The sequence below is a fragment of the Saimiri boliviensis genome, chromosome 2, assembly GCF_048565385.1.
Source record: "Saimiri boliviensis isolate mSaiBol1 chromosome 2, mSaiBol1.pri, whole genome shotgun sequence".
Lineage (NCBI taxonomy): Eukaryota > Metazoa > Chordata > Mammalia > Primates > Cebidae > Saimiri > Saimiri boliviensis.
This window is the reverse complement of record NC_133450.1, coordinates 110,170,794-110,197,790: the sequence shown is the minus strand read 5'-3', so window position 1 is coordinate 110,197,790 and position 26,997 is coordinate 110,170,794. Positions and strand designations below refer to the sequence as shown.

At 43.0% G+C, this 26,997-nt stretch overlaps 2 pseudogenes; both read right to left on the bottom strand.

Annotated features, from left to right (window-relative positions):
• Positions 1 to 20,569: 20,569 nt before the first annotated feature.
• On the bottom strand, positions 20,570 to 20,688 carry LOC120363005 (5S ribosomal RNA; annotated as a pseudogene).
• A 5,210-nt stretch (positions 20,689 to 25,898) lies between these two features.
• On the bottom strand, positions 25,899 to 26,010 carry LOC120363006 (small nucleolar RNA U13; annotated as a pseudogene).
• Between the last annotated feature and the right edge of the window lie 987 nt (positions 26,011 to 26,997).

Here is a 26,997-nt window from a genome sequence, read left to right as displayed (position 1 = left end):
TCTGCCTGTCTCTGTCTCCCAAAGTGCTGAGATTATAGGCAAGAGCCATCACCCCCGGCCTACATATTTCTTAATAGTTTTATTTTCAACTTTGGTGGTTTCCTCGGAAATGGATTCTAGATCATTTTTTTTGGTTTTAGTCCTATTTTTTAATACAATTGAGGAAACCCAAGAAACATAAATCTGGGGGACATAAAATTCCTCACTCAACAGGATCCCCTCAAGGTCATCAGGTGCTGCTGGAACATGTGGGTGGGAGAGAACACACTGCTGGAAGAGGCTGTCCATCTTCCAACTCCGACACTCCTCACTGCGAGAAGGGTATTACATTAAAGCCAAGCCTGCCTCTCTCATGCAGGAGTGCATTTCTGGACTCTGACCAAGAAACACAATTCCGCTTCCTCCCACGACCGCCCTCTGGATACTTTAAGATAGTTATCAGGTTCACGCATGTTCAGTCCAAACTTTCTGTTGCCTAAGTCAGTCATACCCAGAACCCAAACCCCACACCATCCTGACTGTCCTCCTCAAGATGGATCTTCATTTTAAATGTTCCTTCTGAAAAGGGAGTGCCTGTACCAAACACAGTATTTCTTCATTCCTTCATCAACTAGGCACTGAACACCTATATGAGGGCTAGGCACTGCTTGTCATCCAGAGAGCTTGAAGAGCGCAGGACAGATGCAATTCCTGCCTTATGGAGTGTGACGTATCCTGAAGGAGCTGGGCATACAGGGTGCCAGGTGTTGGGGAGCCGGGCATGCAGAGTGCCAGGTGCTTTTATTTTTCCTGATCACCACTCTTTTGTCCCATTCATGCTGCCTGAAACTGTATTATCTTATTTGATTTCCACAACAAACCGTGTGTCATACAAACTGGGGCAGTGCCAGGCATCTGTCACCCCGAGCCTGTGCAGCTGTATTTATTTTATGCTTAAATACAGCTGTCATTTCCCTTTTATCTTGTTGGCTACACCTCAGGATTCTGATCTGTTGAAATCATTTAAATGTTGATTATGCCATCTCTTTTATTTGCCATTTCTCTGAGTTTAGGATCATCTGCTAAGTTGATGAGCATGGATTTTAAGGTTTTTGCTTTTAAATTAGTAGTTGATTTTTTTCAAAATGTGAAGGACAGAGCAATAAACAGTACCCTGTGGAATACCACACTAGTTCAAGGAGTCTCAGTAAAATACTTGAATGAACAGCTAGAGAGGAAGAGTAAGTTCTAATGTTCTGTACCAGTGTAGAATGACTACAGTCAGCAATAATGTATTATGGGCCAGGTGCAGTGGCTCATGCCTAAAATCCCAGCACTTTGGGAGGCCGAGGCAAGCAGACCACGTGAGGTCAGGAGTTCGGGACCAGCCTGGCCAATATGGTGAAACCCCATCTCGACTAAAAATACAAAAATTAGCTGGTGCGGTGGTGCAGGACTGTAATCCCAACTGCTCAGGAGGCTGAGACGCAAGAATCGCTTGAACCAGGGAGGCAGAGGCTGCAGTGAGCCGAGACGGTGCCACTGCATTCCAGCCTGGGCAACAGAGTGAGACTCTGTCTCAAAAAAAAAAAAAAAAAAAAAAGAGAGAGAGAAAAGAAAACAACACCCCCCCCCCCACCCCGCCGACAACAAAACCCAATAATACACAGTTTCAAATGGCTAGATGGCTAGGAAGAGGATACTGAATGATCCCAACACGAAGGAATAAAACTGTTTGAGCTGATGGATACGCTAGTTACTCTGATCTGATCATTGTGCATTAAATGTATTGAAACATCTCTATGTTCCCCATGAATATGTAGTTATTTGTCAATATAAAAAATGAATCCTTGAATGAATGAATATGTACTTTTCTCTGAAATTTTTAAAATCTGCTTTTCTAAAGTCACATTTACTATTCTCCAAATCAGTTAATCACTTTTTTCCAAAGGGTTCTGGCATTTCGTTACCCGTTGTTTGGAGGTTTGTACAAATTACCATATGCCCACTAATCCCTTACTCCGAAGAAAGGAAAACTGGGTACTTTGAATGCAATGTTCAATTTACCTTTGGTTGTGTCGAAGAGGATAGCCTTTAAAAAATGATCTAAGGTCAAAAAAGACATCTGCTATACTATTTTGTTGGTAATTTTAAAACCCTGGGCTAGTCAGGAAGATTCTATTTTTACACTCATTGTTGAGAGAATCAAGTAACAACAGGAAAACCACCCTACGGACTGAAATCAGATAATCTCAGACAATAGGGTGTCTTGCCACTGGCTTGAAGCTTCTGGTCCGGCCTGCAGGGAGGTAATGGTCTGCTCACAAACCTGGAGCAAGTTCCGGTTCCAGAGGCTTCACAGAGCAGAAGTTGGAGCCGTATCAAGCAGGCCTCTGATTTATGAGGGTAAGGCAGGGGAATAAACATGGCTCCTGCCTGTGCTGACCCAGTCTGCGTCATGGGGCTGAGGTGTGTGTGCCTGTGTGTGTGTGGGCATTCCTCGAGGGCACACCCCTGGCGGCCTCGCCAAGTGTTGGTGAGGTGAAATTCTGAAACCAAATATTGTTTGTAATCTTGCTGTTACAGGGACAGATTTACTTTATTGTCAAAATTAAAACTCGTTCATATCTCCCAAGAAGTTTATGGACCCCTTGTGCACCGTTGTGTATGGGAGCAGATTTGGTTTTGTCAGCTCGGGGAACGAGCAGTCTGGAAATTCACACCAGCCTCTGGTTCGTCTGAAGGTCCTGAGTGGTGAGGAGTGGAGTGGCCATCTGAGGGGTTGATGGTGACAGGCCCACAGCCTGGGAGTGGAGAGGGCTAGGTTCTGACTGCGTTGTGGAAAGGGACGCCATAGCCTTTCTTGATGATAAATGATCACCATTTATCATCCAGACTGTGGCACTTAAAAAAAATTCTAAATAAGGCCGGGCGCAGTGGTTCGTGCCTATAATCCCAGCACTTTGGAAGGCTGAGGCTGGTGGATCACAAGGTCAAGAGATCGAGACCATCTTGGTCAACAAGGTGAAACCCCGTCTCTACTAAAAATACAAAAATTAGCCAGGCGTGGTGGTGCACACCTGTAGTCCCAGCTACTCGGGAGGCTGAGGCAGGAGAATTGCTTGAACCCAGGAGGCGGAGGTTGCAGTGAGCCGAGATCGTGCCATTGCACTCCAGTCTGGGTAACAACAGCAAAACTCCATCTCAAAAAACAAAACAACAACAACAAAAACAGCTTTAAATACTTTGATGTGTATTTCCTTTTTTTTTTTTTTGAGACGGAGTTTCGCTCTTATTACCCAGGCTGGAGTGCAATGGCACGATCTCGGCTCACTGCAACCTCTGCCTCCTGGGTTCAGGCAATTCTCCTGCCTCAGCCTCCCGAGTAGCTGGGATTACAGGCACACGCCACCATGCCCAGCTAATTTTTGTATTTTAGTAGAGACGGGGTTTCACTATGTTGACCAGGATGGCCTCGATCTCTTGACCTCGTGATCCACCCGCCTTGGCCTTCCAAAGTGCTGGGATTACAGGCGTGAGCCACCGCGCCCGGCTGATGTGTATTTCCTAAACCTAAGGACCTTCTACATTAATGGCAGTGCTGTTACCTAATCTGCAGTATTCAGATTTCACATGGCCTGCTAAAGCGCTCTTTTTCCATTCAGGACATAATCTTGTACCACGTGTTGCATTTCGTTGTCATTTCTCTTTAGTCTCCTTCAATCTCGAATGACTCCTTAGTCCTTCTCGTCTCTCATGACCTTCACATGCTTTGTGGCTCAATTGTTGTGTGGAACGTCCCTTAGTTGGGGTTTATCTGATATTTCTTAGTCATGAGATTCAGTTTAGATATTTCTGGCAACAATATCACAAAAATGCTGTTGTGTCCTTCTCAGCACTTTTTTTTTTTTTTTTTAAGATGGGGTCTCACTCTGTCGTCCAGGCTGTAGTGCAGCGGTACGATCTTGGCTCATTGCAACTTCCACCTCCCAGGTTCAAGTGATTCTCCTGCTTCAACCTCCTTAGTAGCTGGGATTACAGGTGCATGCCACCACGGCCAGCTAATTTTGTATTTTGTATTTTTTTTCTTTTGAGACGGAGTTTTCACTCATTACCCAGGCTGGAGTGCAATGGCACAATCTTGGCTCACCGCAACCTCCGCCTCCTGGGTTCAGGCAATTCTCCTGCCTCAGCCTCCTGAGTAGCTGGGATTACAGGCATGCACCACCATGCCCAGCTAATTTTTAGTATTTTTAGTAGAGACGGGGTTTCACCATGTTGACCAGGATGGTCTCGATCTCTTGACCTCGTGATCTACCCGCCTCGGCCTCCCAAAGTGCTGGGATTACAGGCTTGAGCCACCGCGCCCGGCCTAATTTTGTATTTTTAGTAGAGATGGGTTTTACCATATTAGCCAGGCTGGTCTTGAACTCCTGACCTCAAGTGATCTGCCCACCTGCCCACCTCAGCCTCCCAAAATACTGGGATTACAGGTGTGAGCCACCACACCTGGCCCTTCTCAGCACATTAAAAAAAAGTTGTTTTTTTTTAAGAAACTGATGGGTTTTTAAAAACTGATGTTTAGTTTTCATTAACCTTATTTCCATGTTGCTTAAGAGTCCGTGAAGAACAGCTTAAGACCATTCAATGGTTGCTCCTACCCATTCAGTGGCCTACGCAGTGGGAGCTGCAGACCAGTCTTCCGTGGCAGGCTGGGTGCTCCAGGCTTCAGCAGGGAACTCCTGGACAGGCACAGCGGGCACCTGAATGCCTTCAGACCAGTCGGCAACCTCAGGCTGAGTGGCAGTGAACTCAGGAGCTGGAGCAGTCCATTCGCCCTGAAATTCCTCCTTTTTTTTTTTTTGAGACGGAGTTTCGCTCTTGTTACCCAGGCTGGAGTGCAATGGCGCGATCTCGGCTCACCGCAACCTCCACCTCCTGGGTTCAGGCAATTCTCCTGCCTCAGCCTCCTGAGTAGCTGGGATTACAGGCATGTGCCACCATGCCCAGCTAATTTTTTGTATTTTTAGTAGAGACGGGGTTTCACTATGTTGACCGGGATGGTCTCGATCTCTTGACCTCGTGATCCACCCACCTCGGCCTCCCAAAGTGCTGGGATTACAGGCTTGAGCCACCGCGCCAGGCCGAAATTCCTCCTTGGTCACAGCCTTGTCAGCAGCAGCCTGCTCTTTTTCAGTCTCTTCAGGATCTCTGTAGAAGTAGAGATCAGGCATGACCTCCCACGGGTGTTCACGGGAAATGGTGCCACGCATGCACAGAGCTTCCTGAGCCAGCATCCACCACATCAGCCCACGGAGTGAGCTCCCTTGTTGTCGCATGGGATGGCAATGTCCACACAGCGCAGAGGAGAATCTGTGTTACACAGAGCAGTGATAGGTAGGTTAACTTAAGACGCCTCCATGAGAGGCTGGTGGTCTGCCCTGGGTCGGTAACCATAAGAGGCCATGGCTCCCGGAAGGCTGCCTGGATCTGGTTGGTGAAGGTTCCAGGAGTGAAACAGTGGCAATTGGAGTGGCTCCAGTGGAAGAGCAAACTCAGCGCGGCCCTCTGGCCAGTATTCCTGGAGGATACAACACTGGCATCAGCAGGGTTTTCAATGGCAACAATGGCACGAGCTGCCAGCAGGAGCTGCTCCCAGGTCCTCTGCAGATTTCTGATGTAGATGCCATCACTTTTCATTTTACAGATGTACTGTTCCATTTGGAAGACAAGATTGGTGCCACCTAAGTGCGTTCCTCCTGCAAGGAACTTAAGGACATCCTCCTCCTTCATTTGCAGGACATCAAGGGCTCCGGACACTGTGAAAGTTTCCCTTTAAGTTACGATGGGAATCCAGAACAACGCCGTCTGGACCCCTCTGTGGGTGGCATGGAAAGCTCTCCACACATCTTAACAGGAGGCACATGACGCCCGTTGGTACCGTCTGTGAAGATATTGATCTTGGTTCCTGGATTAAACTTCTGCCAGATTTCTCTACTGTAAAGTTACTATTTTTTTCCTTCGTAATTACCACAATTTTTTAGGGAAATGCTTTGAAACCATGCATAGATCAAACATGTATTTTGAGAGGAAAAAAGGGGGCTACTGATACTTAAACTGTGACAACAGAAGCAAACGTATTATTCTGGGGAACTAGGACATATGGTCATCCTAGTTCTGAATGACTTGTTATTTCCTGGTGTAATGTCCAGGTTGCTCCTAGCCACATTGTAAGGGTCACATTCACGGCAAAACCATTTCGGAACCCCTCCTCTCTGCTCCCATTTCACCCTGTGAAATGACTGACATAGACGGTTATGTCTGTCTGACTTCCTGTCTCTTTCTCAGACTCACAGCTCCTTGAAGGCAAGAACCTTGTCATTTCTATATCTCCTAGGGCCGTGCACGGGGCGAGTACTTTCTACAAGTTTTAATTCATACTGACCTCTGAACATTGGTTTTGTCATCTTTTGCAAAGAGGGGTAATGAACTTTGCTGATTGCCTGTATGGATGAATTGCAATGAGATTTTATAAGTGAAAGCATTTCATAACCTAGAGAGTACCAGAGGACTCAGGCATCATGGTTTGTTTGGAGAGAAGAAGGACTCCAGCACCAGTGAGAACTGCTGGGTCTCCTCGCACACTCAGCAGCTGGCCACCCAGACTCTGATCTGAAATCAGCATGTTCACTCCCTGGTCCTAAGGGTAGTTTCTGTGGCTGTCTTGTTCATATTAGCAGCTTCAGGGCCGAACATAGAACACACCCAGGGGTACTCAATAAGTGTTTTGAAAGAACCCCACATAAGTGAATGAATCTAGCCCCTTTCCCTTTTCTTAGTGTCCAAATCTCCTAAAAGAAATTTCAGAACTAGCACTGTACCTGACACAGTATTGTGTCAGCATTCAAGATGAATGCTGTGAAGAGAATCACAGCAAGTAAAGAGATTGAATTAGCAATCAAATAGCTACTTACAAAGAAAGCCCCAGATTTAGATGGCTTCACTTGGTGAATTCTATCAAACATTTGAAAAAGAATGAATACCAAGTTTTTCACAAACTCTTTCAAAAAATATTAGACAGGGGAATATTTCCCAACTCATTCTATGATGCCAGTATTATCCCTGATACCAAACAAAGACAATTCAATAAAACTCCTGCTCAATATCCCTTATAAATATAGTCAAAATCCTTTAACAAAATACCAGTGAAATAGAAGAGTGATACACCATGACCAAGTGGAATTTATCCCAAGAATATAAAGTTGGCAATACATGAAAATAAATCATGTAATATACCACATAAAAAAAGAAATTGAAAAAAGCCACATGATCATCTCAGTAAACGCAGGAAAAGCATTTGACAAAAGTGAATATACTTTCATGACAAAAACACTCAACTACGACTAGAAGGGAACTTCTTAAACCTGATAAAGGGCATCTACAAAAAGAAAACTCATCGATAATGGTGGAAGACAAATGCTTTTTTTTTTTTTCTAAAATCAGGAAGAAGATAAGAATGTCTATGCTTGGCCAGGTGCCATGGCTTACGCCTGCAATCCCTGCACTTTTGGGAGGCTGAGACAGGCAGATCATGAGGTCAAGAGATGAAGACCATCCAGGCCCACATGGTGAAACCCCATCTCTACTACAAACACTAAACTTAGCTGGGCATGGTGGCACACACCTGCAGTCCTAGCTACTGTGGAGGGCTGAGGCCAGAGAATTGCTTGAACCCAGGAGGCAGAGGTTGCAGTGAGCCAAGATTGCATCACTGTACTCCAGCCTAGTAACAGAACAAGACTCTGTCTAAAAAAAAAAAAAAAGAATGTGCTCACCACTTCTACTCAACATTCAATTAACTGACAAAGTAATTCGAAAATAAAATAAAATAAAAGGCATCTAGATCTGAAAGGAAGAAATAAACTCTATGTCATCTATTGGCAGATATAAGTCTTATATAATTATGAAGTATCCACTAAAAATTACTAGCACTAATAAACAAGTTCAGCAAGGATATAAAATCAATATATAAAAATCAATTGTATTTCTATATGCTAGCACTAAACAATCTGAAAATGAAATTAATCTAAAAATTCTAGTTATAATAGTATCGAAAAGAGTAACATACTTGGGAATAGGTCTAACATAAGAAGTATAAGACTAGTACACTCAAATTATAGAACACTGCTGAAAGAAATTAATGAAGACCTAAAGAGATGAAAAGACATCCCATATCCATGAATTGAAATACTTAATATTGTTCAGACGGCAGTACTCCCTAGAGTGATCTATGGTTTCAATGCAGTCCTTATCAAAATCTCACCTGGATTTTTTTGTAAAAATCAACAAACTGATCTTGAAAATCATATAATTTGTGTATTAGCTCAATTTAGCCATTTTATAATATATATGTATTTCAAAACATGTTATACATGATAAATACATACTATTTTTGTCCATTAAAAATTAATTAAAAATAAAATAAACCCAACAGTAATGAGAAAAACTTAAAAAAAAATATGGAAATTCAAGGTATCCAGAATAACCACAACCATCTTAAAAAGGAAGAATTAAGTTGGAGGCTCACATTCCTCTATTTCAAAACTTACTACAAATCTATGGTAATCCAGACAGTATGGTACTGGTGTAAGGATAGATACACTGGTCAATGGAATAGAATTGAGAGTCGTGACAGAAATTTATACATCTATGGTCAACTTGTTTTCTAAAACGGTGCCAAGACCATTCAGTGGAGAAGGAAGTTTCTTCAATAAATGATGGTGAGGCCGGGCGCGGTGGCTCAAGCCTGTAATCCCAGCACTTTGGGAGGCCAAGGCGGGTGGATCACGAGGTCAAGAGATCGAGACCATCCTGGTCAACATGGTGAAACCCTGTCTCTACTAAAAATACAAAACATGAGCTGGGCATGGTGGCATGTGCCTGTAATCCCAGCTACTCAGGAGGCTGAGGCAGGAGAATTGCCTGAACCCAGGAGGCGGAGGTTGTGGTGAGCCGAATTCGCGCCATTGCACTCCAGCCTGGGTAACAAGAGCAAAACTCCGTCTCAAAAAATAAATAAATAAATAAATAAATGATAGTGAAACAACAGGATAGCCATATGCAAAAGATTGAAATTGAACTCCTACTTCATGCCATATACAAAACTTCATCAAAATGGAGCAAATACCTAAATAAATGTGAGAGTTAAACTATAAAACTCATAGGCCAAAATCTTCATGATCTTGGATTAGGCAGTGGTTTCTTATCAACAGCACAAGCAACAAAAAAAAGTAGATAAACAGATAAATAGGACTTCATCAAAATTGAAAACCATTGTGCTTCAAGGATACCTTCCAGAAAATGAAAAGAAAACCACTGAATGGAAGAAAATATTTGTAAATCGTGTATCTGACAAGGGACTTATATCTAGAATATGTAAGAACTCTTACAATTCAGTAATAAAAAGATAAATAACCCAGTTTTTAAATGAGCAAAGGATCTGAATACACATTTCTCTAAAAAGATACACAAATGGCCCATAAGCACATGAAAAGATATTCGACGTTATTAATCATCAGGGAAATGCAAATCTAAACCACAATGAGATACTACTTCACGCCTACTAGGCTGGCTAGAATCAAAAGGTAGATAATAATAGGTGCTGGTGAGGCTATGGAGGAATTAGAACCTTCATATTTGTGCTGGTGCCAACATAAAATGATACAGAGACTTTAATAAAGTCTGGCAGTTCTTCAAAATGTTAAACATAGAGTTACCATATGACCCAGCAATTCCACTCAGTGTATACCCAAGAAAATGAAAGACATATGTCCACACAAAACCTGCATACAGATGTTCACAGGAGCTATTATTCATACTAGCCCAAGAGTGGAAATGACCCAAATGTCCATCAACAGTTGAAGGTGGTAAAGCCATGTAAGGGAGCATTATTCAGCCATAAAGAGAAATGAAGTATGTGAACCTGCTACTTCCTGAATGAACGTTAAAAACATGCTAAGTGAGATGAGCCAGATACAAAAGGCCACATATTGTGGGATTCCATTTATATGAACTTTCCAGAACCCGAAAATCAGTAGAGACAGGAAGTAGATAAACGGTTGCCAGCAGCTGGGGGCAGGGAGGACAAGGAGTAACTGCTGATGGGTTTGTGGTTTCTGTAGAAGGTACAGCCTCTTTGGTTTGCCTGGGACTGGGGGATTTCCTTGGGATATGGCAGGACTTTCAGTGCTAAATTTGGGGTGGTCCCAGCTAAACCAGGAGGGACTGGTCGCTCTATTCCATACCTGCAAATGAATGTGTTATATTAGATTGTCTCTAAGGTCTCTTTGAGCTCACAAATTCTTTGAGATTTGTGACAAAAACAGCAAAAGCAACAACCCATGCTCAAAAACAAGAAAAGCCTGTTTTTCTCTCCCTGTCTGGTAAATGATCCTCTCTGGGTTAGCTTGCTGTCCACACCTGCTGGCTATTCCCCGCTCATCACAGCTAGCGGCAGACTTCCCTGGTTTCGGGAGAAGCGTGGGTACCACGCATCTGAAACAATAAGCATGCTTAGTCTCTAACCCCAGATCCATTGAACCAGAATCTCTGAGGGTGGGACCCAGGTCGTGGGCATGTTTTTAAAGCTGCGCAGGTGATCTGAATATGCAGCCAGGTGACCTGAGAGCCGCCCAGCTCCTCTTTCCCTTTACTCCCAGCCTGTGCCAGCTCCTCCATTTGATTGGACCATGTGTTGCTGAGACAGATGAGATGAGCCAGTCAGAGCCTCTCTCTGGAATTTGAACTAATACATTTGGGGAAGCTTGAGAAAGGGAGGGCAAGGCCATAGCAGGTCAAAGGCCAGTGCTCTGGGGAGGAGCAGGGGCTGAGGGAAATCTAACAAGACTAAGAGAAACAGTACAGAGAGGGCAAAGCAGAAATACAGAGGTCGGAGTCAGAGTAGCTGGTCCATTCCAGGGTTTTCCTAATTCTAGTCTTTTGTATTTTTATAATAAATCCTTTTTTTCTTAGCAGTGGAGGAGATTCTATTTTTTTTTAAAAAGAGATGGGGTGTCACCATGTTGACCAGGCTGGTCTCGAACTCCTGACCTCAGGTGATCCACCGATCTCGGCCTCCCAAAGTGCTGGGATTACAGGCGTGAGCCTGCTGATGCTTTCATAGCCAGAATGGTTCTGAAAAGCACATAATGCAATTCTAAAGTACTAAGAGAAAATATAAGCAAAATATCTCTAAAATGTGGTAAAATATACAAAAACTTACCATTTTAACCATTTTTAAGTGTATAGTCCAGTGGCATTAAGCACATTAACACTGTTATATAGCAATCATTGCCATTTACCTCCAGAACTTCTTCATCTTCCTAGAATGAAACTGCACTCATTAAACAACTCCCCATTCTCCCCTCCCCTGTGTCCCAGGAACCACCACTGTGCTTTAGGTCTCCATGAATTTGGCTACTCTGTGTACCTCATATAAGTGGAGTTACGTAGTATTTGTGCTTTTTTTTTTTTTTTTTTTTTGAGACGGAGTTTCGCTGTCATTACCCAGGCTGGAGTGCAATGGCGCCATCTCGGCTCACCACAACCTCCGCCTCCTGGGTTCAGGCAATTCTCCTGCTTCAGCCTCCTGAGTAGCTGGGACTACAGGCGTGCGCCACCATGCCCAGCTAATTTTTTGTATTTTTAGTAGAGGCGGGGTTTCACCATGTTGACCAGGATGGTCTCGATCTCTTGACCTTGTGATCCACCCACCTCGGCCCCCCAAAGTGCTGGGATTACAGGCTTGAGCCGCTGCGCCCGGCCGTATTTGTGCTTTTATATCTGACTTAATTCTCATAACATAATGTCTCCAAAGTTCATCTATGTGATAGCAGGTGTTGGAATTTCTTTTCTTTTTAAGGTGAAAGAATAGTCCATTGTATGGGCTGGGCGCAGTGGCTTACACTTGTAATCTCAGCACTTTGGAAGGCTGAGGTGGGTGGATCATAAGGTCAGACATTTGAGACTAGCCTGGACAACATGGTGAAACCCAGTCTCTACTAAAAATACAACAATTAGCAGGGTGTGGTGGTGCGTGCCTGTAATTTCAGTTACTCGGGAGGCTGAGGCAGGAGAACCGCTTGAACCTAGGAGGCGGAGGTTGCAGTGAGCCGAGATCGGGCCAATGCACTCCAGCCTGGGTGAAAGAGTGAGACTCTGTCTCAAAAAAAAAAAAAAAAGATTAGCCTATTGTATGTATAGACCACATTTTGTTTATCCATTCATCTTTTAGTGGACACTTGGATTCCTGCTACTCTTCGGCTACTGTGATTAACGTTACTGTGAATGTTGGCATACAAATACCGGAGTCCTTGCTTTTAATTCTTTTGGGTATATACCCAGAAGTAGAACTACTAGATCATATGGTAATTCTATTTTTAACTCTTTGAGGAAACACTATACTATTTTCCATAATGGCTGCACCTTTTTTTTTTTTTTTTTTTGAGACAGAGTTTTGCTCTTGTTGCCCAGGCTGAAGTGAAATGGTTCGATCTTGGCTCACCACAACCTCTGCCTCCCGGGTTCAAGTGATTCTCCTGCCTCAGGCTCTCCGGGAGCTGAGACTACAGGCATGTGCCACCACGCCCAGCTAATTTTGTATTTTTATTAGAGATGGGGTTTCTCCATGTTGGTTGGGCTGATCTTGAACTCCCGACCTCAGGTGATCCCCTGCCTTGGCCTCCCAAAGTGCTGGGATCACAGGCGTGAGCCGCCGTGGCTGCACCATTTTATGTTCCCACCAACAACGCAAAGCAGTTCCAATTTTCCCACATCCTAATTCTTGTAATTAACTACATATTATGAAAAAAATAACCTTCCTAATGAGTGTGAAGTGGTGTCTCTTTGTGGTTTCGGTTTGCATTTCACTGATGATTAGTGAAGTTGGGCATCTTTTCCTGTGCTTATTGCCACTGCATATCTTTGGAGGAATGCCTATTTAAGCCTTTTGTCAGTTTTTCAATTGTTTTTGTTGTTATTGAGCTGTGGGAATTCTTTATATAGTCTGGATATCAATCCATTATCAGTTATATGATTGCAAATATTTTCTCCCATTTTGTGGGCTGCCTATAAACAATATAAAAAGACCTGAAAAACACCTTCTCTTTCTTTCCCTCCCTCTGTCCTTTCTCCCTCACTCCCTCCCTCTTTTCACTCCTCCCTCCCTCTTTGCTCTCTCTCTCTCTCTCTCTCTTGCTCTCGCTCTCGCTCTCTCTCGCTCTCTCTCTCCCTCTCCTTTCTTGAGATGGTCTCACTGCCACCCAGGCTGGAGTGCAGTGGTGCAATCTTGGCTCACTCCAGCCTCCGCCTCCAGGGTTCAAGGGATTCTCCTGCCTCAGCCTCCTGAGTAGCTGGAATTACAGATGTGCACCACCACACCCAGCTAATTTTTGTAATTTTAGTAGAGATGAGGTTTCACCATGGTGGCCAGGTGGTCTTGAGCTCCTCACTTCAAGTGATCCACCCACCTCGGACTCCCAAAGTGCCGGGATTACAGGCATAAGCCACTGCACCTGGCTGAAAAAGACTTTCTAAGTGTGGTGCCAAAGCGGAAGTTATAAGGAAACTAATTGAAGAATTTGACTACATAAAGATGCAAGAATTATCACAAAAAATATAAACCAAAAGGCAAAGGACACTGATTTTTTTTTTACATTATATAACAATAGAGTTTTAATATACGGGAAATAAAATTCAATAAGCAAAAGGTAAGCCCCAGTAAAATTAAATGGGGCAAAAGACATGTATGGTTATACAAGAAGAAATTTACAATCCAGTCTACACCTGAAAAGTCTCATGGACGCAAAACGGATCCCTTGCCTCCGTTAGGTCCCATGGTTAGAGGAAAACAAATGTTTAGAACCCTCTCTAATTCTAACCCCCCAAATAAATGAACTCCTGAGCATTTCCTGTAAGCTGCTGACTACTTAACGCAAACAACTTCATCCCAGACTTTTGCAAAACTGCTGTCTGAAGACTACCCTAGTCTTTGTAGAAATGATAACCCTGTAAGAAAATTGCTGGTTTTCTGTCATAAACACACCAACTATAAATTCAGTGGCCTTGGTAATTCTGCAGAGTTTGGTGTTAATGACCTGTCATGTTTTTTATCTGATGAGCAGTTCCTTCTGAGGCCCCACATTTCTTGCAAGTAAACTTTTTCCTTTTCTAAATGCTGTCTTCTCCAAATCTTCAACTTACTGATAATTAAATGCAAATTGAAATATGAAGATACCACTTTCACCTATTAAATGAGCAAAGTTGTATTCTTCCAAGATATTGCTCAATGCCAGATGGATGAGCACTAACCTGGGCACTGATATGTGGCTGGTGGGCAGTTGGGTCATATTTATTGAAAGCTTTGAAAATCTAACCTTCAAGTCCTGTAATTCTACCACTAGCAATAAACCAATGGATGTAATTACATTGTATATCCCCAAATTAAAGCAAAACACTAAAAATGCCATCAAATTACACATAGTTAAATATATTTCCTTTAGCTGGGCATAGTGGTGCGTGCCTGTAATCCCAACTACTCGGGAGGCTGAGGCAGGAGAATTGCCTGAACCCAGGAGGCGGAGGTTGCGGTGAGCCGAGATTGCGCCATTGCACTCCAGCCTGGGTAACAAGAGCGAAACTCCGTCTCAAAAAAAAAAAATATTATATATATATATATATATATATATATCCTAAGGATATTTAATACTATGGGAAAATGCTCTTGATTTAATAAAAAAAAAAAAAAGGGACCACACAGGGTGATTGAAATTTTGACATAAAAATCATATATATGGTATCCAAAAGTCAAGAGAAAAAAAGAAAACATTTTAATGACCACTCTTTCCTTTCTTTAAGACGAAAAAGAAATCATTCTATTCTGCTGCTATTTAATAACAGTAAAACTTCTTAAGTTTAATGAATTTAGAATTATATATAATGTTCTGTGTTAAAGTGGGTGAAACTGGATGTGATTGGTTAGGAATGAAGAAAAGAAACAGAGGGGGACAGGGAAAGAAAAGGGAAAATTTTGGGCCTGGCGGCTCACACCTGTAATCCCAGCACTTCGGGAAGCTGAGGGACGTCAGGAGTTCCAGACCAGCCTGACCAACATGGTGAAACCCTGTCTCTACTAAAAAAACACACACACACACACACAAACAGCTGGGCATGGCTGCGCGTGCCTGTAATCCCAGCTACTTGGGAGGCTGAGGCACAAGAATGGCTTGGACCTGGGAGGCAGAGGTTGCAGTGAGCTGAGATCGCACCACTGTACTCCAGCCTGGGTGACAGAGTGAGACTCTGTCTCGAAAAAAGAAGAAAAAAGAAAAGCGAGTAGAAGAGAAGCGTGAGAGTACAGAGAGGCAGCGGAGAGACAGACAAACTTGGAAATCTAGGGATAATGATCAAAGGAAATCAATCCATGGGGTGCTGTTTATCTTTCTCTGTTTCTCTCTCCCCCTCTACACACACACACACACACACACACACACACACACACACACACACACACCAGCCTGTTGTTTCAGAAAGCTCTGTCATAGAAACCAACGAAGAAGTCAGCTCTGTGAACCGACAAGAACACAGATTCTTCTGCAGATACATGTACTAAAGCTGAAAGAAACGATGTTTGCATCAAATCCTTGCCAGTAGAGCCTGCGCAGGAACATGCCCACTGGAGTTTGCAAAGGACATCAGAGGCGTCTCAGAAGTCGTGATCAATTGTTCCGGAGGAAAAAGAAATTGCATCGCAAATGGGCTCAACACCCTTCTGTGGAAATTGCCAATAAAGATTGTGTGCATACTCCCACCTCCAGGAGGCAGGGACCTCAGGCCAGATTGCTCAACTATTTATTGGAGTTCTAATTTAAAAGAATGAAACCAGTTTAAAAAATAAAAAAGGCAAGTACTGGCTGAAAGAACAGAACAGGCTATTATTTACAAAGGACACACACACGTGCAGACGCAGACCTGTAAGGTGATCAGAAAGGCAGTGTACCAGCAGACGAAGCAAAAGTGAAGATCAAAACCAGAAGTAATTGTCCATGGCAGGCCCAAGGTACTGTACTCCTCAGCAAGCCATGCTGGCTTCTGCGGGCATAGAACTCACCGCCCAGTAAAGAGCTCTGACTTGCTGGGTCAAAGGAGATCTGTCCTCTCTCAAACTAAGACTCACACCTTCGATTGCCCAGGTGTGAGAACTCTTTACCAAATTGAAAACTTCTAAGGAATCTAGCTTAAATAGTAGAAAAATATCCCAGATTTGGAATTAGGAAAGTGTCACAAACACAGAATTAGCACTAGGTATCTGGAAAATAAAGCAGGGTTCCCTGGCCCAGTACGAGGGAAACAGATCAAGTTAACAGTGTAGTCATTTAGCTGCCTATGGAGGGAACCCAAGAAGCGATTTGACACCTGTATGTGCCCTGCCTGGTGTGGATTTCAGGAACCGCGGGGCCTTTGATTCTCAGTGGTCACTCCCTTCAGTAAGTTAAGGTGACACAGTCTCTGAGGTAGCTGAGAAGACCATCGCCGGAAAGTCCAGAGGACTCACACACATATCCGTGAGTTGGATAATAGCAGGATGCGAAGGGCAAACACCACGCAACGCGTCCCTCTCCCGTTTCCTTTAACTCTGAGGAAAGTGGCCTCAATCTGGGGCATTGCTGGGCTACGATCTGGGACAGAAGTGGGGCAGGGTTGTAAACAACAAGGAAACATAGACAACCCCCCCCCCCCCGCCCCCGTAAGGTGGCAAAGCCGTTTGTGGAAACGGAGGGTGGAGGCTGAACTCCCCACCCCCACCTCTGAGATGGTGACTGCTGTGGGAGCCCAGTGACAGGACAGGGAACAGAAACACGTGCGTTTAAGGAAGTCCTCAGAGGGATGAGAAGGGAGGGAAAGAGATCTGACGGCTGGTCGCTGCCACGGCTTCTTTAGCAAAGATAAGGGGTTTATTAAAAAAAGGATGGGGTTTATTTAAAAAGAGACATCCTGGTGTCTACCCAAGACGTCCATTCGTGTTGTATTTACTCTGTTGGCCGCAGTAAGGAAGAAGTCATTTTTGGGTAAACGCTGCGTAAAGTAGTAGCCATTCCACATTTGCAGAGCAGATTTGTAAATGGGGAACTGAAAATGAACCAAGAAAACCTAGCACATCCTTGGCAACCTACTCTTCACAGGGCTTCAGCTATATTTTCTTAGAAACACAAGCTCTCTTTGTCAACAGAGCTTTGAACACCCACTCATAAGGTGTAACGGCCGTCATACTCCAGTCCCTTTTAAAAGGGGCCTGCAGCTCCCTCACTGAGAACCATTCAGTTTGCCCAGCAGAATTGCAAATTTGATGGCTTAAAGCACATAGACTAAACATCCCTAAATGAAAGTGGTTTACAGAAAAAAGTTGGGATTGCTCCTCAAAGATACCTGATCAGGTCTGGCTGTTCACTGGAACCCCCGGGAGCTCTGGAGCCGCTGGAAGTTTGGGATCCATCCTGCAGCAGTGAAATCAGAATCTCGGAAAGGCAGGCCAGTCCTTCGCATTGTTCCCAAAGGCTTCCAGGTGATTTCAACACAGACCCACCCGGGTAAGAAGGAGTGGTCCAAGCAGAGCTTGTCAAGCCGAATGGGCACAGGACTCACCTGGGGATCTCCTTCAGCCTCGGAGACCAATCCAGGCAGGTCTGAGAGACTGGAGTCTGCATTTCTAACCAGCTTCAGGTGATGCTGATGCTCTTGATCACAGGCCACACAGGACAACGAGGGTCTCCAGGCCTACCTCTTTAATTATGGGGATTGGATTGGAACGGAGGATTCTCGCCAATGAAATACTGTTGAAAGCCAGTCAGAAACCTTTTGATCATCATGGTAAAAAAAAAAAGAAAAAAAAAACCCTAAAAACTTTTCTTTTATGCATGAGGGGAGGTCAAGGGTAAGCAATCAGATCAGATGAGTAGAAATCAGATGCTATTAAAAACAGTTTTTGATTTCAGTTACATTTTTCAGTAAACATTGCTTCAGCTGATGAATGGGAAAACAAAATTAGCCTATTCCTACAATGAAATATTATTCGGTCATAAAAAAGGAATGGAGTTCTGATATATACTACAATGTGGATAAACCTTGAAAAATTAGGTGAAAGGAGCCAGTCACAAGAGACCATATATTTTATGACTCCATTTATATGAAATGTCCAGAACAGGCAAATTTGTAGAGACAGAAGTTAGGTTAGTGGTTGCTTAGGATGGGGGTGGGGGAATAGGGAAATGATAGCTAAAAGGTATGGGTTTTTTTTTTAAGTTTATGAAAATGTTCTAAAATTGTAACAAAAACCCATTGTACACTTTCAGTGGTTGAATTGCATGATATATAAATTATATCTCTATGAAACTGTTAAATACTGGAAGATCTTCGCAGCGCATATAAGCAACCAAATACACAAAGAACATAGATGTTAAATGTATTGCATATACTATAGTCTTTATATATTATCTTTATGTGGTATACAGATATACATTTTATGTATAATATAAAATACTAAGATTATGTAAAAACAGACTTTCAGGAGCAAGTCAACTCAAAAAAAAAAAAAAAAAAAAAAAAAGAGAGAAAAGAAAAAAAAGAAGAAAAGGGACCCAACGGGCAAATAGCCAGAGGATCTGCACAGCCAACTCACAAAAGGAAACTGGGAGGCCAGTGAACACAAGGAAAGAAGCTCAGCATCTTTGGAAATCGGGGAAATGAACATTAAAATATCAACCAGATACCATTTCAGATCCATCAGACAGGCAGAAACCTACACAAATTAGCATCGCAACACCAGGTGATGCCAAATGTGAGAAATGGGATTTCTCCTGTACTAATGGTGGGAGAATATAGATTGGTCCAAAGTCTTTGAAAAGCAATTTAGTAGTAGTTTAGTAAATTTGAAGACGTGAGTATCCCATGGCTTGCTGGTGTATATCCATGAGAAAATCTCACTTAGGTACACAAGAGGCATGCACAGAAATATTTTCCATTTTGTTCTTTACTAGTCAAAAAAAACCCTTCAAACAGCCTAAATCCCATCCACAGGGAAATGGATAACTAGAGTGGGATTTATTCATATAATAGAAAGTAAGACGGCAGATAAAAATAAATGAATTGAGCTATTGTATGCATAAAAATATTTAAAATATGATTCATATTTTATCTCCTTAAAAATGAGGCTAAACAGAGCAAAAGTATAGGAGAAAGTCAAGTTGATAAATATATATATTGCTTGCACCTGGCTCACCGTCACCACCTGGCTCACCGTCACCCTGCCACACTGCACTGGCAAAGCAAATCACAAGACCAAGCCCAGATTTGAGGGCCTGGGAAATATACTCTATCTATAAAGTCTGATGGCCAAATGCATGGATTCAGGGAGGGGTGAAGTGGAGCCAAGATCTACCACGTCACCGTGTCATTTGATCTGCCATTATCACCTTGTATACGCCTATTTCCAGACAGGGACCGACTGGAACAGAGCACCCCCTAGTGGTCATCTCTGGGCTAGATACTGAGAACACAGGTTATCAGCAGAACCTCTGACTTAGGGAGACCTGCCCAGTCTCCAGGACTGGACATATGCACAAAAAGGTCAGTGAGATAGTCAACTTGTAGACACAATTGAACCATGTGCTGAAGAAAAGGTAGGACTTACTGTCCAGTGGAGACAAGGATGTTCTGGGAGGGAGAGGTGCCTTGAAGAAAGACTGGTGATAGCCATGCCTCTATGCCTTTGTAAAGTGGGACGACTACCACCTTCCTTGAAATAAGTTACAGGAAAGGGCCTGACACGTGGTAACCGCTCATAAAATGTTAATAACTCTAGAAACTGACCTCTAACCCCGATCCGCCTCCACATCCCGCTCCTTTCCCAGCCTCCACTACCCTGTCCCTTCTTCCCTCAGTCCCAGGCTCTCTGCCCTCACAGAGCCTTCATACATGCTGCTCCCTTTACCAGGAACACCTCTTCCTTCCCTGTTTAATTCCAACCCATCCTGCTACATGGCTCAAGGCCACTTCCTTAGGAAAGCTTTCCTTGACCCTAGTTACAACCTTGCTTAGCACATGACATGCCCTCAGTAAGTATCTGCTGAATGAACGATGTTGGTTAAAGAACCCTTGAGCAGTGCTGCCCTCAAGTGATTATTCTGGGTATTTTATTTATTTATTTATTTATTTATTATTATTTTTTGAGACGGAGTTTCGCTCTTGTTACCCAGGCTGGAGTGCAATGGCGCGATCTCGGCTCACCGCAACCTCCGCCTCCTGGGTTCAGGCAATTCTCCTGCCTCAGCCTCCTGAGTAGCTGGGATTACAGGCACACGCCACCATGCCCAGCTAGTTTTTTGTATTTTTAGTAGAGACGGGGTTTCACCATGTTGACCAGGATTGTCTCGATCTCTTGACCTCGTGATCCACCCGCCTCAGCCTCCCAAAGTGCTGGGATTACAGACGTGAGCCACCGCGCCCGGCCTATTATTTTATTTTTTAAAAATATTAAAGTAGCCTAGAGCACCCGGTATTCTCAGGAGGCCTCCTATCCAAGTACTAACCAGGCCCGACCCTGCTTACCTTCCAAGATGAGACGAGATCGGGCGTATTCAGGGTGGCATGGCAGTAGACTGCAATAATTAATTTTAAACGGACTTCGAATGGTTGTCACACTTAGGACTGCAGATCAATGAGAACAGGGCCACGAATGAGTAAGTCCTGGGGAACGGAGTGAGAGACTTAGAAATTACCCTCAAGAAATGAAATGTGAACTTCTGAAGTTCAGGCCTCACCCTGGGCACTGTGCTGGGCTGAGACTCCCACTTCTTCCTTCCTGCCCCACAGAAACTTCCTTCACCCAGCTCTGGCTTCAGTCACTGCCTGGACCCTGGCCTCACTCCACATCTCTGCTCCTCATCCCCTTTTGATCTGTAGTCCAGAATGTTCTTTTGCTTCCTGAACATCTTCCTAAGAAGGCCCCAAGCCATTCAATCCAAATTTGGATTTGTCATTTTCTTTCTGGGTTCTTTCCATCATGAAGTCCCCTATGTGTTTAGGGAACTGGGAAAATCAAATTACATGCTTTCTGACTTCTCAAGACACTCAAGATAAAAGATACTATTTACAGACAAGAAAATTAAGGAGGAGGGGGAAGTGACTTCCCCAAGTTTACACAGGACTCAAATTTGAATCCCCACCTGACTTCAAAGTCCTGACTTTGGGGGACATCACTTTAAGAAAAATAAAAATATATGAAAACAAAGTTTGGTACAGAGCCTTAGAAAGGATTTACACTCACACCTGTAATCCCAGCACTTTGGGAGGCCAAGGTGGGCAGATCCCAAGGTTAAGAGATCAAGACTGTCCTGGCCAACTTGGTGAAACCCTATCTCTACTAAAACTACAAAAATTACCTGGTTGTGGTGGTGCGCACCTGTAGTCCCAGCTACTCAGGAGGCTGAGGCAGGAGAATCGCTTGAACTTGGGAGGTGAAGGTTGCAGTGAGCCAAGATCACACCACTGCACTCCAGCCTGGTGATCGAGCAAGACTCTGTCTCCATAAAAATAAAAAAATTAAAAAAAAAAAAAAAGGATTTACAAAAGTAGGGGTCTTGAAGCTTAAATTTCATTAGTTTCATGATTATACAGCATCCTAGTGAAAATTATGCTATCCTCAAAGATAAAAGGCAAATCAGAAAGAACATTAAGATGCAAAGAGGTTTTTTCTTTCCTACCACTCGCCTTGCTGAAACTGCTTCCTTTAAAAGTCTTTCCCAGATGCGTTCCTGGAATAAAAGCAAAAAGCAGGAAGAAAGTGTGTGTGTGTGTGTGTGTGTGTGTGTGTGTGTGTGTGTGTGTTGTCAGAATGTCAGTGTCAGAATGAGAGAGAGAAGAAACCAAATTTAATAAAGACGTTCGTAAGTGGATCTCCCACTTTAAGGAAAGGAAAGAGACCAAGAAGCAACAAAATCCCCCCAGACATCTAAGTGGACACAGGCAGCAGTGAAAGTAAAGCTGCTATATGTAAAAAATTGTGGTCTGGGAGTTTCCAGATAGCTGAACACATGGAGGTCCCTGGACGCTGGCGTGGAAGCTCCATGCCCCGGCTCCATTCCTGGCCCTACGCATCTCTTTGTTGATATCCTTGGTATTCTGGTGACTCACGTTTTGCTCCAAACCTCTATTTCCCGGGCTGTGTCCCTTGCAGAGAAAGACTGCATCGACTCTGTTTTTCTTGTTTAAAAAATTTGTCTGCTAACCTAGGGATTGACAAACTTCAAGCCAAATCTGGCCCACTGTCTATATTTGTAAATAAAGTTTTATTGGAACAAAAAAAAAGTCATCTGTTTTGAGTTAGAGTCAAAATGAAACCTTGACACTGGGTAACTTCCTAGTGCAAACTCAGTTTAGTTTGTAAGAAATACGTGTCTTTCTAAAAACTTGACTAAAATGCCATAAGAATAATGTCTGTCACAGGATGCCAACTGCCTAGAGAAAAGTTATTCGCAAGAGCGACCTCTAGTGGGCAAGGGTCATAGTTAATTGGAACCTGGAACTCTCCCAGAAATGCATCTTACCCTCATTTCATCTTGTTTTGACAAAGGCCTGAAGAGGTTTTGCCTAAATAGTAAATTTGTGATTAAAATAATAATAATACTAATAATGTTTCTTGTTTTAACATTCCTTAAAAACATCTCATTTACATGAACCTTTCTGTGACTCAAAAAAAACTTTCAAGGCTGGGTGCTGTGGCTCACGCCCGTAATCCCAACACTTTGGGAGGCTGAGGTGGGTGGATCACCTGAGGTCAGGAGTTCAAGACTAGCCTGGCCAACATGGTGAAACCCAGTCTCAGCTAAAAACACAAAAAACTAGCCAGGCGTGGTGGCAGGTGCTTGTAATCTCAGCTACTTGAGAGGCTAAGGCAGGAGGATTTCTTAAACCCAGGAGATGGAGGTTGCAGTGAGCTGAAATTGCGCCACTGCACTCCAGCCTGGGTGACAGTACAAGACTCTGTCTCAAAAAAAACCACAAAAAACCTTTCACTATCAACTGTTACAACTACAGTAAGATGGCTTCTGCAACACAATTGTAGTATTGAATAACAAAAATTTTTGTTTTTTACAGTGAAACTGGTAGGAGAGACACATTATTGATAAGTACAAAAGCTCACATTCTGGGACTTACTGGTTCAATGTAGGTCTCTAGTTATTCTAAAGAATTCCCTAATAGAGGTTCTAGAGGTAATTAAGAGCAGAAAGTGAGTCAGAAGCATAAATTGCAGCCATCCTTTTGAAGAGGGATTTGGCAGTGTCTATTAAAATACAGAACACACATACCTTTGAGCCAGCATTCCACTTCCAGCATCTTATGCTGTAGGTTCACTCATATTAGTCAGCAGAAATCCATGTGCAAGAATGTTTTCTGCACCAATTATTATAACCCAAATATTCATCTGTAATAAACTAAGGCAAAGTCATGGAAAATGATGCAGATACATAGAATGATGTAGGAGATTATACTGATATGGAAAGTTCAATATTGAAACTATCAAAAAAGTTTTAAAACAGTATTGTCTTAAAATATATCGCACGCAGGAACACAGTACATTTATGAAAGTTTGCAGAAGAATGAAGAGTGATTACCGTTTCAACCCTTCAAACCATTGTGTGCTTCCGCTTAACTGTGGACACCCATTACTCAAAGGAGTTAATGCAGTCTTATCTAAGAGTTAAGAACACAGACTTTTAAGCCAAATGGCCCAAGTCCAAAACCTGGCCTCATTAATCACTGTTTCTGTAGTTTGGACACATTCTTTAGCTCCTTTGTGCTTTTACTTCCCCATCTGTATATGGGGGTGATACAATTTTATTAATAAGTTCACATATGCAAAGCACTTAGAATCGTGCTATAAGTGGGCCAGGCATGGTGGCTCATGCCTACAATCTCAGCACTTTTGGAGGCCAAGGCAGGAGAATCACTTGCAGCCAGGAGTTCAAGATCAGCCTTGGTAACATGGTAAGACCCTGGTTTTACTAAATATTAAAAAATCATCTGGGTGTGGTGGCGCATGCCTGAAGTCCCATTTACTGGAAGAGGCTGAGGCAGGAGGCATGCTTCAGCCCGGGAGCTAGAGGCTGCACTGTGCCAGGATAAAGCCACTGTACTCCAGCCTGGCAACAGGGAAACCCTGACTAAAAAGAAGGAAAGGAAGAAACGGTGCTGAAGGTATTTTGCTACTGTTATTTTGACTTACAGTTTTAAAAACTAGGTGTTAATATATTAGGGGAAAATTGGGTGGAGGGTACCTTTGCAATTTACTGTGAATCCGTAATTGTTTCAAAACAAAAAGTTAAACATGCAGTTGTTAAAAATAACTGATATAAAAGACTGTCAAGATGTCATGTTAAGTAAAAAAAGCGAGATGTGGAACAATGTGTCTGGTAAGCTCAATTTTGTATAGAGAAATGGGGAAGGGAATAAGTGTATATATTTTGCTTATGCATATCAAATGAAATTCTTATGTTAAAAACCAGTAATTACTTGGAAAGTGGGCTTTATTTTTGAGCCAAGTGACTGTGTTATCTATTGAAAAATTATTTTAAAAATAAGACTAGTAGGGCTGGGCACTGTGGCTCACGCCTGTAATCTTAGCACTCTGGGAGGCCGAGGTGGGTAGATCACCTGAGGTCAGGAGTTCAAGACCAGCCTGGCCATGATAGTGAAACCTCATCTTTAAAAATAAAATAAAATAAAATAAGACTAGTAATGAAAAATACAAATAACACTTCCATCATAGCATAAAAGCATTTCCATTTGTCACAAGTCAACACCAATTTGACAAATGACAGAGTGTATTGAGTTCAACAGTAAAGTATTTTCCAATGGCTCAATTTCACTCACAATGTGTACAATTCAGAGAACTTTAATTCCTCAGTCTTTGAGGGGGGAGCTGAAGAACCACTCCTTCAGGCTTTACAAGTAGCACGTGGCCTTATCTAAGATCTAGTGACATTTCAAACTTAAAGCTTTTGAAATGAAGAAGACATCTTAAGGACATCACCACCTGGTGAAGCCTTCTCTGATGTTAAGGAAGCACGTGTTATAAGTCCTGGAACTTGATGGCATTAGTCCTAGAGAAAGAACGGCAAGGCCAGGCACAGTGGCTCGTGCCTGTAATCCCAGCACTTTGGGAGGCTGAGGCGGGCAGATCTGAGGTCAGGGGTTTGAGACCAGACTGGCCAAGATGGTGAACCCTGTCTCTACTAAAAATATAAAAATTAGCTGGGTGTGGTGGCATTCCCCTGTAGTCGCACCTACTCAGGAGGCTGAGGTAGGAGAATCGCTTGAACCTGGGAGGCTGAGGTTGCAGTGAGCCAATATTGTGCCACTGCACTCCAGCCTGGGTGACAGAGCAAGACTCCATCTCAAAAAAAAAAAAAAAAAAAAGAAGCAGGGGGAGAAAGAAGAACGATTGGATATACAAATTTGGATTTAGCCAGAGTTATCCTGGGGAGGAGAGAGTCAGACACACCCACAGGCACACCCACGCTCCTATCTAGCCTCCTGTGTCCAAACAAATGATGGCAAAACAGACACTTGATGCCGTAGTGACCGAAGGATGGAAATTTCCCTCATCTCTTGATGTTTCTGCAAGTTCCATTTATATATATATATACACATATATATATATGATTTAGAGACGGGCTTTCACCATGGTCTCGATCTCTTGACCTTGTGATCCGCCTGCCTCGGCCTCCCAAAGTACTGGGATTACAGGCATGAGCCACCGCGGCTGGCTCTGCAAGTTCCATTTTTAACTCCTGAAACACACTTTTTTTTTTCATGTCTGATAATGAGCAGATGTTGTGACAGGTTTGCAGGATTGCGGGGGACACATCTCACACATAAGCATGACAACTCAATCATCACACTTATTAATCACAAAAGGATCTCCTCAAACATCTTTTTAGCAATGTATGAAGTGAAGTTATGCTAGCTGCTATAACGAGTAACCCCTATGTCTCAGTGGCATAATAAAATAATTTTTGTGCATATCAAACACAGACCAATGTGGACCAAGGTTGGGGGAGGGGGACTTTCTCTACATTGTCTTGTAGAATCCTGGCTGAAAAAGGGTCCATCATCTTCAATGTATGGCTTCCAGAACATACTGGAAATCGACATCCAACCAGCACACACAGAAGAAATAATAATCAGACAGAACAGAACACCTGAAAGTGATATTTTTCTCTCCCTGTCATTGGCTAGAACTCAATCATGTGGTGCCACCCAACTGTTGGGGAGTCTGGGAAATGTAACTTAGCTGTGTATAAGAAAGAAGGAAGGAAGGAGGGAGGGAAGGAAGGAAAGAGAGAGAGGGAGAAATAATTTAGTGAACGCATGGCATTGTTTCTGCCACAAGCAGTTACTGCCATGATGATTTAATTTTTCTCCTTTACTTTGTTGATTTCCTGGTCTTTACGGACCTTTACAGCAATTCTATGAGGCAGGCTGCACAGACATTATTCCCACTTGCCAATGAAAAAAGATGAACTTCAAAGAGGAGTTAGCTGAGTTGACTAAACAACATGGATATTAAATGGTTAAGCCAGAGCTACAAGTCTTCCCACAGAACTATGCCTGCTGTCTCCCATCCCTACCAAAGGCAACATCGCTTGCTTCAGTAACGTGAATCAATCAGTGCTTCAGTAAATTAGATTATGCAAAGAGTTTTCATAAAGTTTCTTTCGTTAAAAAAGTTCACTATTGACTTAGTTATATGCAGTCATAAAAAAGTTATACAGACCATGTGATTACATTTTAATGGAAATACATTATGGAGAATAACATAAAATTGAATGCACATAATTTTTTTTCTTTTTTTTTAAGAGACGGGGTTTCTCCATGTTAGGCTGGTCTCAAACTCCCAACCTCAGC